The sequence below is a fragment of the Rhipicephalus microplus genome, chromosome X, assembly GCF_043290135.1.
Source record: "Rhipicephalus microplus isolate Deutch F79 chromosome X, USDA_Rmic, whole genome shotgun sequence".
Lineage (NCBI taxonomy): Eukaryota > Metazoa > Arthropoda > Arachnida > Ixodida > Ixodidae > Rhipicephalus > Rhipicephalus microplus.
The window spans coordinates 394,720,507-394,739,760 of NC_134710.1; the positions used below are offsets into that span (position 1 = coordinate 394,720,507).

Genomic DNA, 19,254 nt, shown 5'->3' on the forward strand with positions numbered 1-19,254 from the left:
AATTTGGGAAAATGAAAACTGCCTGTATAAATGGCAAATAAAGTCAACGACAATAAATCGGTATGCAGCGTGCTTGATCTTAAGTTTTGGGGCGCTGGCGTGCGAAACTGCTATAGCCTCTTCAACGAGGCTCAAATTGGTCGCTGTGGGGAGGCCTTGCTTGGGGAGTCTAGTGCCGATGCTTAAAATGTTCATCCACGGCTTCGAGGAGCCAGCTGGTGAAGCGATTAATTGACTGTGATGAATTGCATTGGAGCTTTTTCGTTTTTACATGGCTGCTAGCTCTATGTTCGCACAGTTCAGATTCATCTCGGTCATCGGCGGCGTGATGGGGCTCAGGCCTAGCCACGACTCTGAGCAGTGAGGTCGTTCCTAGTGTTGTGACCACGGTGCCTGACGTGTGAGAGTAGGTCCCACACGATAGCGAGTACGAACTCTCGTCCAGCCATGGTCTTCGTCATGAGCAGCGAGGGGCTCGTAAGCAGAGCTTCTACCACGGGTCCCGAACCAGGCCTTCGTATAGGTTGGTCGAAGGCCCACGTTTGCCATGTTCGCGACGAGCGTGGTTCATCAGGTGATGATTGGGCTTTAGCTTGCAGCTTCCAAACTAAAGCGTAAATTTATTCTAAATTATCGTCGACCCACGAACACAGAACGACTGTGAACGAGTCGCTTAAGGTGGCGCGATTTTCGACAGCCGTGACCATGCGACGCCAAAGCTTCAGGCGATGCTCTCCCGAAGTGAGGGTTGCCAGTAGCTAGGCATGCTGGAGCTACATGAAGGAGGCGGCCAATAGGAGGCCTTGAAACAAAGTTGCTTTTGCTTTTTATTTGCTTTTTCTGCGCTTATTTCTAAATAGAGGGCCTAACTGCAGCGGGAAATTTGAAGATAGAGCAACGATCCTATTCCAGTGGGCCCAAAATGGCGGTGCTCTGTTGCGCCCTTGCTGAACTATGACTTTTTTTTTTAAAAGAACGCGTTTTCTTTGAGATTTTCACAGTACTTTTTGCTACCTCGAATGACTCATGAATTTTTCGCCCCGCTTCTACGTCGTTTTCAGTGAAGCTGTTTTCGAATCCAAATAATCACAATAACCAATCATTCATTAAATCAACCAATGAATCAATTATTCAACGTGCTCTGGAACAATCATCAGTTTTAAGTGCACGCGCACACAAAAATAAAACAATACAAATTATCTACAGAAAAATATATAATAAAATGAAATATAAAGCGGAAACGCACATATAAAAAGAAATCAGCCAAAAATGGGACGAATTAAAGACAAGACGAGAATCATGGAATGATAGTGAAAAATAAAGAATATACGCAACTATGTGGAAGGCTTCCGGTAAAGGAAAGGATCTGTATATTGTGAAAAACTATTTTAAGATAGTGCAAAGCTGATATAAAAATAAACGGCGGGGACTGTAATAAACAGCAATATCATGAAAGTTAACATTACATAGTCTTTGTATTCTGTGAACGGTAGAGTGTTGAAAGAAGTTGGCAGGTACTTAAATTGGTCGATTCTCCCTCGTTCAGTTACACGGAATCCAGAAATATGCACATCTCAGAAGCAAATAGCACTATATAATGCTGTGAACAAGTTTGTAAAGAAATAAAAGGTCAACGCTGTTTTGTCGGCAGTGAAGTGATGGGAATGACAAAAATTTTGCAGTGTAGGAACCAGATTGAGAGTTATTTCTTGCAGAACGATGGTTGTAAATGCTTATGAATTTTTTCTGGACTTGCTCAATCACTTCACTGCCAGATATAGCTCTTCCAGATCACGCAAGCATATTGAGGTTGAGGAAGACATGTTCTTGTGCACAATTTCTGGAAAGCTGTAGGAGAACGGAATTCTCGAGAAATTCTGCAATCACAATGGAGAGAACGAAAGCCTCGCTTGGCAGTACGTTGATATCAAAAAGAGCACCATGACCACTGAAGTCACAAGCCTTACATAAAGACATGGTACTGACAGGGTATGGAAATGATATGCCGTATGTTTTACGAGATATACTCAATAACTAGGTCTTTGAGGTATTCAGGAAAAGGTTAATAATGTCAAATCATTCAGAGAAATAACAGAAATCTGACTGCAGCAAGCTATAGTCGTTAACTCAATAAATTTTCCTAAATATTGCAATGTCATCGGCTTAAAAAAAATAAGAATAACGAACTGCGAAAAAAACGTTGCTAAAGTAAATTAAAAATAAAAGCGGGCCTAATACCGACCCTCAAAGGACCCCACTAATAACTCTGTATAAGGAAGACATTTGACCATTTACGGCAAACTAATATGATTTATTCAGCAGGCAGCTGTGTAAGATATTCACAACAGACGAGTCAACTTTAACCAAACAGAGTGAGTTGTTGACTACGTCAAAAGCCTTGCTCAGGTCACAGTAGACTACGTCAACCTCTCCTATCTAAAAATAGCTGGCGCGATTTGCTTCATGAAACTAGCAAGATTTATGGTAGTAAAGCGGCCAGGGAGAAACCCGTGTTAATTAGGATTGAATGAGTTTTTTCACGCTAACATAAAGTATGTTGTGAAGAGTAAGCTCAATGATATTTAATGTGGCATTGAGTAGAGAAACCAGGCGATAATTAGAAGCATCACTTGTGCAGCCAGTGTTATATACTGGGAAAACATGCGCGAATTTCCGCGTGCTGGGAATCGTGGAAGCCTTTAGGCAGTTATTAAATATTGCAGGCAGTACTTTGGTAAATATACTACCACAAGCCTTTATAATTTGGCTAATAGGAGGCCATGTGCTCCTCATGATAAGGACGAAATTAAGCGCTTAATGCATAAACAGATGAGCTTTTCATCCAGCGACAGACCACTAGATGTGCTAATTGCCTTGTGCTGTTGTCCGGAGTCTTAATATCAAAGAGCTTATCAACTGATAAAAAATGGTTAGTGAAATAACCAGAAACGACTTTCACTTCAACACTGTCCGAGTCCAGTAGCTGGAAGGACTCCCCACTTTTCTAGACCGTTTGCATACGTACTTCCAAAATCAAGCTGGCCTGTCAGAAGCGTTTCTTTCTAATAATGCATTATATGTACTGTGGTCCCATTTGTATGGGCGTTTAGAGAGAGATCGGCAAAACACTTACTGAACGGAAAACATAGCAGTCTTTTGTGTGCGTGATATTTATGCTTCAAGTCATTCATTAGTTCAGGGCAAAACCAGTGAGCATATTTACGATGTTTAGGTTTATGTTGCGGAATAAACTTAGGCATGTTACTTAACACAAGCTCCGTAAACTTGTCAGAATTGTTCAGCAACATTTGGTTTGTCAGTAACCTTTTACCAATCATATGATAATAATAATATATACTAATATTATTATTATTATATAATATTATTTTGAATAATATAATAATTAGGATTTCACGTTCGTAAACCTTGATAAGATTACGAGAGACGCATTGTGGGGGGCTCCGGAAATTTTGACCATGTGGTGTTCTTGAACGTGCAGTAACATCGTGCAGTGGACGTCCCTCCACCATTCTGCCTCCAATGAGATGTGACCAGCGCGGCCTTCGAGTCTTGGCACCAGGAAAAAGATGGACCTACAGAAACTGAGAATGTGATTAAAAAATTATTTTCTTCTCACATTTCTCGCGATACGAAAGCCGCATCCTTCCTTAAAATTCGTTTGTATTTAAACGTGTTTGTGACTTTTCATTTTCTCTAGTTATAACATGCACTTTCAATGCTTATATAAAAGCCTGTTGTAACAGTAGTTATATTTTACACACTTCTTTTACAAAAGAACAAAATTACTTTCACTATGAAGGTGTTTTAGTGAGGTGGTACTGTATGCGCGTGCTCTCGCCATCTTGTGGTGGTGCTAACGCAGTCGCTAATGCCGCCTAGTTTAGGGTTAATGCTCGATCGACTCGTTGGGTGAAGCGTGCTTTCCGAATGCTGTCTTACAGCCGCGAAATCAGTGCTAAAAGGAAAAAAAGTTATCAAGACACCAAAAGCCGCAACACACCAAGTTATCCAGGCTCTTGGCAATACTGCACGTTACGTCAGTCGCATCACTACACGACAGCAAAGCAGCAAAGTTTCATTTTCATGCAGTGGACAGCGTGTGTATATTGTCGTGTAAAAGAAATAGCCTTTTTTAGCCAAATTTTGCACTATATTTCTGCCCGAAAGCATTACTTCGCCATGTTTGCCATAGTTGGCATTCGTCCGGCATTTGCAGAAGCCACGTGCTGAAAACACGTGACCCCTCCTGTTGGCACTTATTCCGGTGCCAACGTGTAAAGTGTTGTTGACCTCACTTTGGTCATATAAAGACATGAAAATATACAAAATTATGCCTCCCCATTTTTTTCTTCGTTATATTATCAGAAATTTAGAGAACAAAACATAGCAGACACCTTATAATGTTTCAGCATCCTAGCCAAATGGGGAAATCTTATGTTCCTATCTCATGAGATTGTGCTTGAAGATTCTATACATCTTTTTTGCCGTAATTTTGCATTCAGGGATTCCAAAAATATTGCAGAAATATCCCAAAGTTATTCAACTTAATTCACGCTCAAACTGTATTGCTTGAATTCGCTTCGCACTTCAGATTTCGCTATTCACACAGCTGTAGAAAAGGAAAATTAGTGCAGTTGCTAGTATTGTTTGTTACTGGCTTCCGATTTCTCCACTAGTTTATTTTTTGATTGAATACTGCTTCGGCTGTTGTAATTTTGCTAAAATAACTGTATGTGGCGTGCTATTTTCTCTGAATTCTATAGCTCTATTGTAACTTATTCCTTGTAAGTTATATCTTGCACCTTGAAATAATTAAGTTCGCCTATCTTTTCAAATGTGATGTATAGTTGTACAATGACTTGTGCTGAAATGTGTCGTAGGAGGTAAGAAGCTTCGTTTTAGACAAATGAATGCCACGGCAAATGACAGCATCCAGCTATTCGAGTTCGAAGGAAGGGATTGTGTGAGCTTGTAAAAAATACAGCTTTTGTGGAGGGAACTATATAACGGGTGTTCAAGAAGTACCCTCCTTCCTGTTATTTCAAAAAGCTTCAGTTTTAAATCGGGTGTCAAGTGTATCGAATGCATGCTTATGCTGCATTGTAATTCAGTTGTTCAACAAATTTGAATATACTGATAATTGCACACAATCCCTGTGAAGCCATGAAACACAAACCAGCAGATAAATGTGTTGCCTTTTGATATGGCGATATAGCAATAGGACAGTACACCTACGTCAGAAAAGTTTTGTAAATTCGGTACCCGATGTCAACTCTACGGCCTTCGGGCGTGTACGTATGGTTTTTTTTATCGGACCTGTTTAATCCAGCCTTGAGAATTTTGTTGTGTACTACTGTGCACCAAAAGTGATAATTATGGGTATGTGTCGCACAAACTTGCCAAATACCTCTACTCGCCGCTGATTCACTGAATATTGCCACGTTCCATTTCCCAAGTTTTTGTTATCGTCCGAAAACACCGTACGATTCTCAGCGCAAACCGCGCCTGCAGTTTTCTAGAAGGTTCCGGACTGTAGTAGATCATTTCGATAAGATCACGCCCACTGTGCGAACGGTACAGATTGTTCTGGAAGCTACGCCACCGCCAGCGATAACGCTAGAACATTCGACGGCAAGAGTATAAATGCCGACGCGCTTCGCCGCTTGTCAGTTGTTGATCGAAGGCCGACGCTCCGTTCGCCGCTATCAGTCCGAGACTGCTATCTGTGCGAGACTGCTGCTGTAATTGGACTTTCAGTTTACCGGGCACAGGTTCGCCCAAATAAACAGTTAAATCCTAACACGCAGTCTCCTGTCTTCGGCCACGTCACGACCCCGTGACATCTGGTGGAGGTGCTGCTTCGTTCATGTACCGGACGCCCCCGTCAAGCCGTGAACCCAGCCCACGTCGCGGAGAAGACACCGACACCAACCAGGAGCAGCGAACAAGCCGCCGACAGCAAGGGCTACCACCGGAGTACGGGCTTCTACCAGACAAGGCGCGGAAGACGAAGGCCATGACCGCGACTGCAGCGACAATGACAACCGCAGCGTCCCAGCCCACGATGGTCATGTATCAACCCAGGGAACCACCAATTTTCCATGGGTCATCGTTCGAAGACCCGGAGTCCTGGCTGGAGACATACGACCGTGTGGCCGCCCTCAACCACTGGGACCATGACGAAAAGCTGCGTCGTGTGTTCTTCTATTTGGAAGACACCGCAAGGACTTGGCTTGAAAATCGGGAGTCCACGCTCCGAACGTGGGATGTTTTCTGCGGCGCATTCCTTCAAACGTTCGCGAGCGTCGCTCGCAAAGAGAGGACCGCTGCTTTATTAGAGACTCGGGTTCAACTACCAAATGAAAATGTCGCCATTTTCACAGAAGAAATGACCCGACTATTCCGTCACGCTGATCCAGACATGCCTGAGGAGAAAAAAGTTCGTTTCCTCATGCGAGGGGTCAAACAGGAGCTCTTCGCGGGACTGATGAGAAACCCACCGATAACCGTCCAAGAATTTGTAGCAGAAGCGACCACTATCGAAAAGACCCTGGACATGCGCACCAGACAGTATAATCGTCGCCTGACTGCAGACTGCGCTGCTGCTCAAGCCAGTAACTCCGGAGACCTGCGTGAAACGATCCGAGCGATCGTGCGGGAAGAGCTGCGCAAGCTGTTGCCTTCGGCCCAGCCTCAAGTGGATTCAATTGCCGACATTGTGCGAGAAGAAGTTCGGCAATCGCTTCAAATTCCCCACGCACCGCTGCCCGAGCCGGAAGCTATGAGCTACGCCGCTGCACTGCGCCACAACGCTCCTCCCCGTCCACGCCAAAACGCCGCCCCATCGCACTTCCGTCGACAGACGCCACCGCCGCCACCACCCCCACCGACGTCATACCGTTCGCCAGCGGCCCAGCGCAGTGCACCGAGGAAGACTGACGTCTGGCGCACCCCTGACCATCGCCCGCTCTGCTACCACTGCGGCGAGGCCGGACACACATACCGCCGTTGCCAGTACCGACAGATGGGGCTGCGTGGCTTCGCCGTCAATGCACCGCGTCCACAGCCAGGAGAACGACCACGTGACATCGCCGACTACCTGACAGGAACTCGGTGGACACCACGAAGCCCTTCGCGTTCGCCGTCGCCCAGCCGCCGCACGTCACCGCACCACCGGCAGTACTCTGGCCCAACGCGGGGCCGGTCTCCTAGCCCGTATCCGGGAAACTAAGGGCAGCAACCGGTGGAGGTGCGGTTGCTGTGCGACGAACTACCGAAGATCCTCCGACGACGACGACGCCGCGACGGAGCTTTCCGAACACAACGCCAGCCAGGCAAAGCCCTGACGGCGAAAGCTCATTTACCGAAGGTGGCCTGACGACGCAACATGGAAGCAGCGGAACAAGCCGACGCAGCCGTGACCCGACGCCACGCCCTAACTGTAATGCGAGACGGCGAACTAGCGACCTCGACGTTCTTATCGACGGCCACAGTGTGACCGCTCTCGTCGATACTGGAGCCGACTATTCTGTCATCAGTGGGTCGTTCGCCGCGAAGTTAAAGAAAGTTAGGACAGCTTGCAAAGGCCCTGAAATCCGCACAGCCGGAGGTCATCTCGTAACGCCTGCAGGAATTTGCACAGCGAGAGTCACCATTAACGGCCGTATTTATCCTACAGACTTCGTAGTCCTACAGCGTTGCTCGAGAGATGTCATCCTTGGCATGGACTTCTTATGCCTCCATGGTGCTGTCATCAACCTAAAAACAAAGTCGATAACGTTATCCACAGAAGAAGCACTACCGCCGCGCACGCTGTCTGGACACCATGCCTTGAATGTGCCGGAAGAACAAGTCACCATTCCGCCTCGCTCAAGCGTCATTATTTCAGTCGGCGCTCCTGAATCACCTGACTTCGAAGGCGTCGTTGAAGGCAGTCAGCATCTGTTGGTCACCCGAAATATTTGCGTCGCAAGAGGAATTGCAGAGTTGCGGGAAGGCAAAGCAACGGTTTTGCTCACGAATTTCAGCATTGAGTACAAACATGTGAACAAAGGAACAACGGTCGCATACATCGAAGAAATTGTCAAAGCCACCAGTGCTTTCGCCCTCGCCGATTCTGCGGAACCTGCTCAGAGGAACCAAGCCCCTCCCATAGCTTTCGACGTCAATCCCAGACTTCCGAACGATAAGCAAGAACAGCTCAAGGCCCTGCTCCTGCAATACGAAGATTGCTTTTCGTCGTCATCGAAAATTCGGCAGACCCCAATCACGAAACATCGCATCATAACCGAAGAAAATGCCAGACCACTCCGTCAGAGTCCGTACAGGGTTTCGACGCGAGAACGTGAGGCCATGAAGAGACAAGTTGATGAAATGCTGCGCGATGACATTATCCAGCCGTCCAAGAGTCCATGGGCATCCCCCGTGGTGATAGTGAAGAAAAAGGATGGGACCCTACGTTTCTGCGTCGATTATCGCCGCCTGAACAAAATCACCAGAAAGGACGTGTATCCCCTCCCACGAATAGACGACGCACTTGATCGGCTCCATAACGCCAAGTACTTTTCGTCAATGGACCTTAAGACTGGCTATTGGCAAATCGAAGTCGACGAAAGAGACCGAGAGAAGACGGCGTTCATAACACCGGACGGCCTCTTCGAGTTTAAGGTGATGCCCTTTGGCCTTTGCTCAGCGCCTGCAACGTTTCAACGCGTTATGGATACAGTACTGGCAGGATTGAAGTGGCAGACTTGCCTTGTGTACTTGGACGACGTCGTCGTGTTTTCCTCGAGTTTCGACGAGCATCTTCGGCGCCTTGAAGCTGTACTTCAAGCCATCAAGACCCGGACTCACACTGAAGCCAGAAAAGTGCAGATTTGCGTATGAGGAGCTCTTGTTTCTGGGGCACGTTATCAGCAAGTCTGGAGTTCGTCCCGATCCACGGAAAGCAGCCGCCATCGCCGACTTCCCGCCGCCCACTGACAAGAAAGCCGTGCGCCGATTTCTGGGCCTGTGTGCCTATTATAGGCGGTTCGTGAAAAACTTCGCCCGCATCGCCGATCCTCTCACTAACCTTACCAAGGCCGACGTGGAGTTTAAGTGGGAAACGCCGCAGGAACACGCTTTCCAGGAGCTTAAACATCACCTCCAGACGCCTCCGTTACTTGCCCATTTCGACGAATTCACCGAGACAGAAATACATACTGACGCAAGCAGCGTAGGTCTTGGCGCCGTTCTTGTGCAGAGGGCTGACGGACTTGAAAGGGTTATTAGTTACGCCAGCCGATCGCTATCCAAAGCAGAAGCAAATTATTCCACAACAGAAAAGGAGTCCCTTGCCATCATCTGGGCTACGTCGAAATTTCGCCCCTACCTCTACGGCAGGCCCTTCAAAGTTGTGAGCGACCACCACGCATTGTGTTGGCTAGCCACCTTGAAGGACCCCTCAGGTCGCCTCGCACGATGGAGCCTGAGACTTCAAGAATATGACATTACTGTCATTTACGAGTCCGGCAAAAAACACTCCGACGCCGACTGTCTCTCCCGTGCGCCTGTCGACCAACCGCTACCCGACGACCCGGATGACGACTACTTCTTAGGAACGATAACTACCTACGACTTCGCTGAACGACAGAGGGCCGACCCGGAACTTAAGGCCCTAATAGAATACCTCGAAGGCAGGACCACCGAAGTCCCGAAGATATTCAAGCGCGCACTTGCGTCGTTCTTTCTACGAAACGGTCTTCTACAAAAGAAAAACTTTTCACCGCTTCGAGCTAAGTACCTTCTTGTGGTGCCTTCAGCTCTGCGACCAGAACTCTTGCAGGCCCTTCACGACGATCCGATGGCAGGGCACCTCGGTGTTTCTCGCACGCTCGCGAGGATACAAGAAAGGTACTACTGGCCACGTCTTACCACCGACGTCACTCGTTATGTGAGAACATGCCGGGACTGTCAGCGACGCAAGACACCGCCGACAAGGCCAGCGGGACTTCTGCAGCCAATTGATCCACCTTGCTGACCTTTCCAGCAGATTGGTATGGACCTACTGGGGCCGTTCCCGACGTCGGCTTTCGGAAACAAGTGGATCGTGGTAGCTACCGACTACCTCACCCGCTACGCCGAGACAAAAGTCCTGCCAAAAGGCAGTGCATCCGAAGTAGCTAAATTCTTCGTCGAAAATATCGTCCTACGTCATGGCGCCCCAGAGGTCCTTATCACCGACAGAGGAACGGCATTCACTGCCGACTTAACTCAAGCAATCTTGGCATACAGCCAAACAAACCACCGCCGGACGACAGCGTACCACCCACAGACCAACGGCCTCACCGAGCGGCTTAACAAGACGATCGCCGACATGCTGTCAATGTACGTCGATGTCGAACACAAGACGTGGGACGCCATTCTTCCGTATGTGACCTTCGCATACAACACGGCGGTGCAGGAGACGACGCAGATATCGCCATACAAATTGGTCTACGGAAGGAGCCCGGCAACGACGCTCGATGCCATGTTACCCAACGTCACCGACGAAGAAAACCTCGATGTGAGCGAGTACCTTCAACGCGCCGAAGAAGCCCGACAACTTGCGCGTCTCCGTATAAAGAATCAACAGACGACCGACAGCCACCGTTACAACCTTCGACGACGCTTCGTGGAATACCAGCCCGGTGAACGTGTTTGGGTGTGGACGCCGATACGCCGACGTGGACTAAGTGAAAAGCTTCTGCGACGGTACTTCGGACCATACAGGGTGGTTCGACGGCTCGGCCCACTTGATTACGAGGTTGTCCCCGACGGCATCACGAACTCTCAACGACGCCGATCGCGACCTGAAGTCGTCCATGTCGCGCGCCTCAAGCCGTTTCATGCGCGTTAACAAACTGAACTAGTGTTTTTTTGTATTATTGTTGTATCGTAATTTATTCATTGTACTTTCTTGCATTATTATTGTACTTTATCTTTAGTTAAAGCATCGGGACGATGCCTTTTTTCAGAGGGGGGCAATGCCACGTTCCATTTCCCAAGTTTTTGTTATCGTCCGAAAACACCGTACGATTCTCAGCGCAAACCGCGCCTGCAGTTTTCTAGAAGGTTCCGGACTGTAGTAGATCATTTCGATAAGACCACGCCCACTGTGCGAACGGTACAGATTGTTCTGGAAGCTACGCCACTGCCAGCGATAACGCTAGAACATTCGACGGCAAGAGTATAAATGCCGACGCGCTTCGCCGCTTGTCAGTTGTTGATCGAAGGCCGACGCTCCGTTCGCCGCTATCAGTCCGAGACTGCTATCTGTGCGAGACTGCTGCTGTAATTGGACTTTCAGTTTACCGGGCACAGGTTCGCCCAAATAAACAGTTAAATCCTAACACGCAGTCTCCTGTCTTCGGCCACGTCACGACACCGTGACAATATGAAGAAAGCAATAGACGGTATGTAAACAGCAATTATTATTTCTAGACAAACCTATTCAGTAATTGAGGAAAAGGAAAATAAACCATCGAGATTGCCTCTGCTTTAAACACCATGACCACACATTTTAGCTTTCTTTAAGTACACGTACGGCAAGCTTCAGCGGTACCTCCAATGCGCGAAGGCTAAGGGATGGGAGAGACAACGGCGGTGGTAAGAAGACACCGAAGCCATGGAAGCCCTACGCAATTGACGACGTGACCGTAAAATTATGGGAGGTTCGAATGCTTGGTTCCATCGCGAGTTTTTCTCTCTGAAGTTTAGACAACGCTGTCGTGTCTGTGACTGTTTGTGGTTCCACTCGAACTTCCCTGGGCAGAGAAGCAAACTGAAAGCTGTATAGTATCACAAAGCTACAACTTACCAACAAACTAAAAGCCATTTAACGTAGATTTTTCTGCACAAGGAGGAAGCCTTCCGACATTGTCTATCCCCAAAACACGTGCAACGGAGACATGGGGCAGGGGCTGGTCTTTATGCCTAGTCCACTTGACAACAGCGTAGTGGTACAAAAAATCAGCGGCCAGATAGGAGCGGGCAGACTTGTAGGTAATGGAGTAACAATACCCCTGTAGGCACGACGTACGGGGCAAAATTGCCCAGTACGTTCCTTCAGCAAAGAAAGCCAACTGAAAGCGTGACGATCAGTGAAAACACAGAGAGGGCAGTCATACCTAAATAGGATGGATCATCTAAACCGTTCAGGAAACAGCAAGACATTCTCGTTCTGTAATAGAGTATACCAGCGTTTAAAAATCAAAATGAGACGACCTGCGCACGCAACAATGCCACCGGTGCCTTGTGTAATATGGTTAAAGAAATCACGACCACACAGGCCACAGTTTTGATAGAGGCGAAAATGCTTGACACTCGTACACTTAACAAGTGACACCCGTCTCAGGTGGACAAACTTTCTGGAGCCTTCAACTACGGCGTAGCTCATATTTATAGGGTGATTTTGTGACATTAAACCCCGAAAATTAGAACAATTGTTATTACTTTGGGTGAAATCTGCGCTAATTTCTTACTACTAGTGTCTGTGCGCATGTGGTGACAGCAGTTGCATGAAAATGTGCACACTAGGTTCTCCGGCAGGATACATGTGCTATTATTCCACCGTGTGTCTTTTCTCTTCGCCCTGACCTCTATAGGGCGGAGGAAGTTGTGTTCAGGAGGCTTCGGGCAGGAATGACCCTTACAACGGTTGTTCTATCATCGTTGAACTGGTCGCATTTATCAGTTGCTGATACGTGCCCGCATTGCACTACTCCAGTGATGCAAGCAGATGCATCATCATTATCATCAGCATCATTATTATCAGTGTGACTACGCCCACTGCAGGGCAAAGGCCCCTCTCATGATCTCTCAGTCAACCAGGTCTTGTGTGTTGTGCTTCCACGTTATACCTGGAAACTTTTGAATCTCATCGACTCACCTAACTCTTTGTCTCCCCTAACTTTCTGCGTACGTGCTACGGGCCCAACCCATGTATATTCCTTCCTTTTTATTTCAACTGTGTTATTTTTCCCTGGTTTGTTCCCTGACCCACTCTGTTCTCTTGTTGTCTTCTCTCAAGGTTACACCTATCATTTTAATATCTATCGCTCTGTGCGTTGTCTTCAATTCAAGTTGAACCCTCTTCGTAAGCCTCTAGGTTTCTGCTCCGTAGGTAAGTACCGGCAAGATACAGCTGTTTTATACCTTCCTCTTGAGGGTAAGTGGCAGATTACCATTCATAATTTGAGAATGCTTGCCCAATGTGATCCACCCCATTCCTATTTTTTTAGTTATTTCACTCTAATGATGGCGCATAACTCTAGTAATTATGCGGTGCCGGTGTCGTTTGATTAGAATGGTTCGTCTCCGTGGTTACTACCTGTCATAAGTATTCATATTTTTTTACAACTTCTAGCATCTCTGCACTTATTGCAGAGTGCCGTTTTCTGCCGAGACTCTTGCATATTAGCTTCGCGCATAATATTTTCAGACCTACTTTCCTGCTTTCCGTGTCCAGTTCTGTAATCATGATGGGCGGTAACAGCGCACAGTCTCACAGGACAAAGAGAAGGGACACAAACAAGCGCTGACCCTTCCTTCTCCCTTCTCTTCGTCCCCTGAGTATGTGCGCTGTTACCGCCCATAATGTATCACCAACTAGCCCAACTATCGGTCCTGCCTCTGTAATCATGAGCTGTAATTCGTCCCCTGAGTTACTCATCAAGTTAATGTCATCAGCGAATCGTAGGTCGCTAAGATACTCTCGATTAACCCTTATCTCTAACTCTACCCACTCTAGGGTCCTGAAAACCTCCGGTAAACAAGCGGTGAGTAGCATCGAAACGATCGTGTCTTCCCGGCTTACACCCTTATTTGTTGGAATTCTGTCGCTTTCTTTATGAAGAACTATGGGGGCTGTGCTTCCACAGTAGATTTCTTCCAGTACGCTTATGTAGGGTTCGCCGATGCCCTGATTCTGTAATGCCTGCATTACTGCTGGTGTATAGACTGAGTCAAATGCCTTCTCTTAATCCATGAAAGCTACGTATAGGGGCTGGTTGTATATCGCACTATTCATGAATATGATGTATTGAGGAGTAGCCTGTACGAATTCCGGCTTGGTCCTTTGCTTGATTGAACTCTAATGTTGCCTTGATTCTATTACTATTATTTTTGTAAATAGTTTGTAGATAACGGTCAGTGAGCGGATCGATCTGTAATTTTTCAAGTCCTTGACGTCTCCTTTCTTATGAACTAAGATGACGTTGGTGTTCTTCCAAGATTAGAGTACCCTTCCCGTCAAGAGACACTTCGTGTATAAGGCAGCCAGTTTTTCTAACCCAATTTCTCCGCAATCTTTCAAGAGGTTCATAATTATCCTCATCAGTGGCTTTGCCTTTTTGCATTTCTTCTAGGTCTTTCGTTGGTTCTCTTCTCGTTACTTGTAGGATGTTGAATTTTTCTGGGCTATTATCACTTCTTACGATATCATCCTGGTTGTTTCGGCATCTGTACAGCTCTCTGTAAAACTCCTCTGCCACCTTAACTATCGTATCCACATTGGTTAAGACAGTGCGTTGCTTGTCCCTTATTGCATACATTCGACGTTTGCCTATGTACAAGTTTGGCTTCGCAGCTTTTAGGCATCTGCCACTTCTTACAGCCTTATATGACCATGCCAAGTGTTATAATAGAATGCTCCCGTCACCCCCTGTAAGCCGGCCTTCGCTACAGCGACACAAGCAAGTACGACCGCTGGATACATGATAGCACATTCTACAAGTCAACACTTTATTTCATGCGCAACACCGGCGTAACGGCGCATATTCAATACACACAAAAAATATGCTTTAACCACAATATAATACGCCTTAAGGGCAAGTATATGATGTAGCAATAAAAAATAGGTGTAATTGCAAAAGCGGCGATTGTCTCAGAATACGCATCGGCTTGCGAAGACTGCAACAAAGTGGGACGTCTTCTTTGAGAACGCCAGTGAGTGGGTGTTCGAATGCCGCAAACTGTTCACGAATCGGTGACAGTAGGAGCATGAGCTTAGAAAACTAGGTATGAGACGAACAGACCATTGAATGGGTGTGTTGGGGACCTAGAGTACTGTTTATAGGTAAGCGTGAGGAAGGTGGCCCAGTGCATGATTTGACGAAGACCGAAGTGCCTCTTCCAGGCATATAGGTGAATGCTCGGATTATTGTTATAATAGTGGAAAGCTTCGCAATGTGCTTTGCGAAGGTGGATGAAGCATGATAACAGTCCCGTATACATACTTCAAGTCTGCCGCGGAAATCCTTGAATCGGCGTATCCAACATTTTTTCATAGGCTGCGGGGCTGTTGCGGAAAATGTTAGGCATAACTCTGAATTTGTTGAGGCAGTCAGGGGTAACGAATGCGGTGTCAGGATCAACGTTGTCGACAGCGATTTCGTGCAGCCCCGCCGCGGTGGTCTAGTGGCTAAGGTACTCGGCTGCTGACCCGCAGGTCGCGGGATTGAATCCCGGCTGCGGCAGCTGCATTTCCGATGGAGGCGGAAATGTTGTAGGCCCGTGTGCTCAGATTTGGGTGCACGTTAAAGAACCCCAGGTGGTCGAAATTTACGGAGCCCTCCACTACGGCGTCTCTCATAATTATATCGTGGTTTTGGGACGTTAAACCCCACATATCAATCAATCAGCGATTTCGTGCAGCCAAATTACAGATCGTGGGATGAAAAGGAGGTGGTAACATGAATCCAGTCAACTGTGTCGTCATTTTGTGTGAGGGGCTACAAATACTGCACGGTGAATTTGTTGAGGTGCCGATATTTGAAGAAATGCCTGGTGCATTTTTATATTTTAGTAATATGACGAGAGGTACAAGAGCTTGATTATGCTTCAATGATGTATTTCGCAAGCATTTTTATTGTCTGTTTTTTAAATGCCCAGCATTTCTTAGCAAACTACGTCGACTTTGAGCGTATCTATCTATCTAGCCGCCTACGAGTTTTAGCTCTTCTGGCCGTTTTAATAATGGTGTCAATACCAAAATTGTCATAGCATACCATGATTTTGTGACGAGCATATACAACTAGTCATAACATGAAAGTTATGACAAGTAGGTCAAGAATGTCATAATTTACATTTCATGGTCTTGCTGCTCTTGTGGTGGTTTCCTTTACTCGACATATTGCCAAACCGGTATGGTTTCACATGACTGTATGGCTAACGTAAGTGACAGAGCCTAACGTGAAAATCCTGACATGTTTGTCGTCTAAGTCATGGCTACACGCCACGCTCATGGTGCGCTGGCGGTCGTTTCCCAAGTTTCACATATACCAAATTCGGTATTACGGAAAGTGAATGGATGACGAAGGTGTATGACTGGTGGAAACATGATAATCATGAGAGGCGTGTCATGCAATAACATCACTGCATGCCATGCTCATGATGCGCTCACGGTCATTTTGATAGCTTCAGATACAGGAAACTTAGTGACACGAGTCGTTCGTGAAACGAACGGACAACGAAGGTAAATTACACGTCCAAACAAGATAATCATGACGTAAACGTCATGTAAAACGTGATTACGTGCTACGCTTATAGGGCACTCACGGTCTTTTCGCTAGCTTCACATGTACTAAATTTAGAGTTACGTGACGTCAATGAATGGCGAATGTATACGAATGCTGCGAATATGATTATCCTGTCGTGTGTGTCATTTAAGAACGTAACAACTTACCACGCTCATTATGCCTCGCGGCCATTTCGCTAGCTTTAGATGTGCCAAATTTGGTTTTACGGGTTGCGAACGAAGAAAGAAGGTGAATAACACGTCCAAACGTGATAATCATGTTATTCCTGTCATGTAAAACATGATCGAAGGCTACGCTCGCAGCGTGATCGTGGCCGTTTCGCTAGCTTCACTTATACCGAATTCGGTAAGACGTGACGTGAATGGACGACGAAAGCAAATGCCACGTCCAAATATGAAAGTCATAATATGCGTGTCATGTAAAACATGACTACATGCTACGTTCATGGCACGCTCGTGGCCGTTTCGCTAGCTCTACATGTACCAAATTTGATCACGTGACGTAAATAAGCGACAAAGGTAAATGACACATTCAAACAGGATAATCGTGACATCGAAGTCAAGTACGGTATAATTTACATCCACCTTGAAGGTTTGTGCTGATTTTAAAGTGACATAATAACTTTCCTCATTCGTGCTTCGCACTTCATCGATTTTCACTATACGTAATCTGCCAATTTTTTTTCATTACCTTCAAGCTGTGATGCGGAAACAAGGTAAGACCGACTCGCACATAATTGTAAGAAAAAACACAAGACTATGATTTACTGTATGATTATATAAAAATATTGTCATGTACTGTATCATACATTCATACTGAAAATATGCTCAATAGGGCTGCACAAACATACATCTGGACGTTAACGTGAATCCAGTAAAAAGTATTATTTTCTCTTGGGGCACATTACAACCCCCACACTGACAGCAGGGGGTGGTAACAGCCTGTATTGGTCCCTAACGAATTTATTATAAGAATTCTCATCGTTGCAAATATCTTGTTTTTTATGCCTACGGCTCCAGTTTCGCACATTAGCTTAAAAGCTAGCTGTGTACTTAAACAGTCTTCTCATTCTCAACTACACGAATTCCCAATGCGTTTGCGAAATCCTCGCACCTTCGGTCTAAGTTGACCAAACCTAAACTGGTAAGCACACACACCTTTGTTTACACAAAAGTGGTGCCATAGAAAGAATATTAGATGAAGCGTGCCACTTTTGCAGCCCGCAAACATTTTAATTTTTATATCATGTTCTGACAGCGTATAGCAGTAACGCTATAGTAGTACTGATCTATGGTGGTACATACTATGTGACTGCACCTGCGAAAAAAACATCACGCGAATATTTGCCGCAGGCAAGTGTAACTGACAAATATTGCGCTGGCAGTGAATAATTGTGTTTCTCGCTGCTTAGAAGTGAAAACACGTTAGCCCGTGACAAGAGAAAGCTGTGTCGGCAATCATTTTCATGATTGGCAAAGCAAGAAATATTATTGTAAGCATTGAAAAGTAAAAGCAGCTACACGTGCAGCATTGGAGGTGGTGAACGCGAAACTTTCATTTTCCGAAAGATAAAATGTCACCTATAAGACAGCACACTTTCTAAATACTTCATCAATGAAGTCGTCTTTCAGTCGCCATGATTAATCTTATGGGACAAGTGAGGGTTTTTCTCAAAATAAAAAATTGGCCTCGTATCTTTCTATTTTACTGAAATGTCGTCGAAAGACAACAGTCTTGCGTGTGGAGAGATTGAACAAAACGTTTATTTGATGCTCTGCGCGAGAAAATTGGTGAATTTTATTCTGAAAGCGCTGCGCTGGAGCGTCTCGATTCGTGCAGCGAAGGCGAACGAGCGCATCGAGGCACGTTAGACACGAGCGCTATCTGGCAGTTATCTTCAAAAACGAAGGAAGGCGTGCGCGACCACCGAGGAAGATGCACGCCATTCTCGGAGGCGATAAGGTGTAGAGAGCAAAGCAACGGGCAGGTGCCACGACCATGTCGCCTTAGCAAAGCGTTCGAAACACCTGCCTGTTTGGGAATCACGTTGCACTGTCAGCGCAGCATGATAAATGCTACGGTCCTAGTATTACTTATGCTTGTCTTCTCTAGTAAAAGACAAAATATCGAAGTGTTCTTATGGTGCCTAAGATAGGCGAAATAATTGCTTTTTAGTTAACAATGATAAGTTCATAAAAGGTAGTCATAGCCAGCCTGAGAGGAGGCTGACTAACACTACCTTTTATGCTATCTGTGTTTTTTCTTTGTTTATTGTCTCCAATGCTTATGGTATAAGTATAATATACACGAAGTGGGTTTTCAAGAGCTCCATGAAGTTGTTTTAATGCACTGAATTATCTCATAAGCCTCTGTACTGGTACACAACCACAAAAATGTATTGCAGGAGACACGATGTACTGGGAAAACTATTGTGGGAAGCAAAACTATGAGACAGAAAAGGAAAGCGAGGTGACTGACGCAAGAGATATTTCATTACGCAGCAAAATCTTTCGCGTTCATACAACACACAGAGAATGAAGCCTTAAATAGCAGTACAATCGTACCAAATATTTTATCATGTGTTTTCAGCCAACACGTAGGTATAGCACAACCCCATTTCACTCTACTGAGTGAAATCGTGCCTCAACAAAAAGATTTGGGCATTGTGCACTCC

The 19,254-nt window shown here is 46.0% G+C and overlaps 1 long non-coding RNA gene across 1 annotated transcript in view; it reads left to right on the forward strand.

The window, feature by feature from the left end:
- LOC142776455 (uncharacterized) overlaps positions 1–4,354 on the forward strand; it is a 193,235-nt gene extending 188,881 nt beyond the window's left edge. The window contains exon 3 of the long non-coding RNA XR_012887550.1: positions 3,500–4,354. This is a non-coding gene — a long non-coding RNA (uncharacterized LOC142776455). The remainder of the gene's footprint in view (positions 1–3,499) is intronic.
- The last annotated feature ends 14,900 nt before the right edge of the window (positions 4,355–19,254 follow it).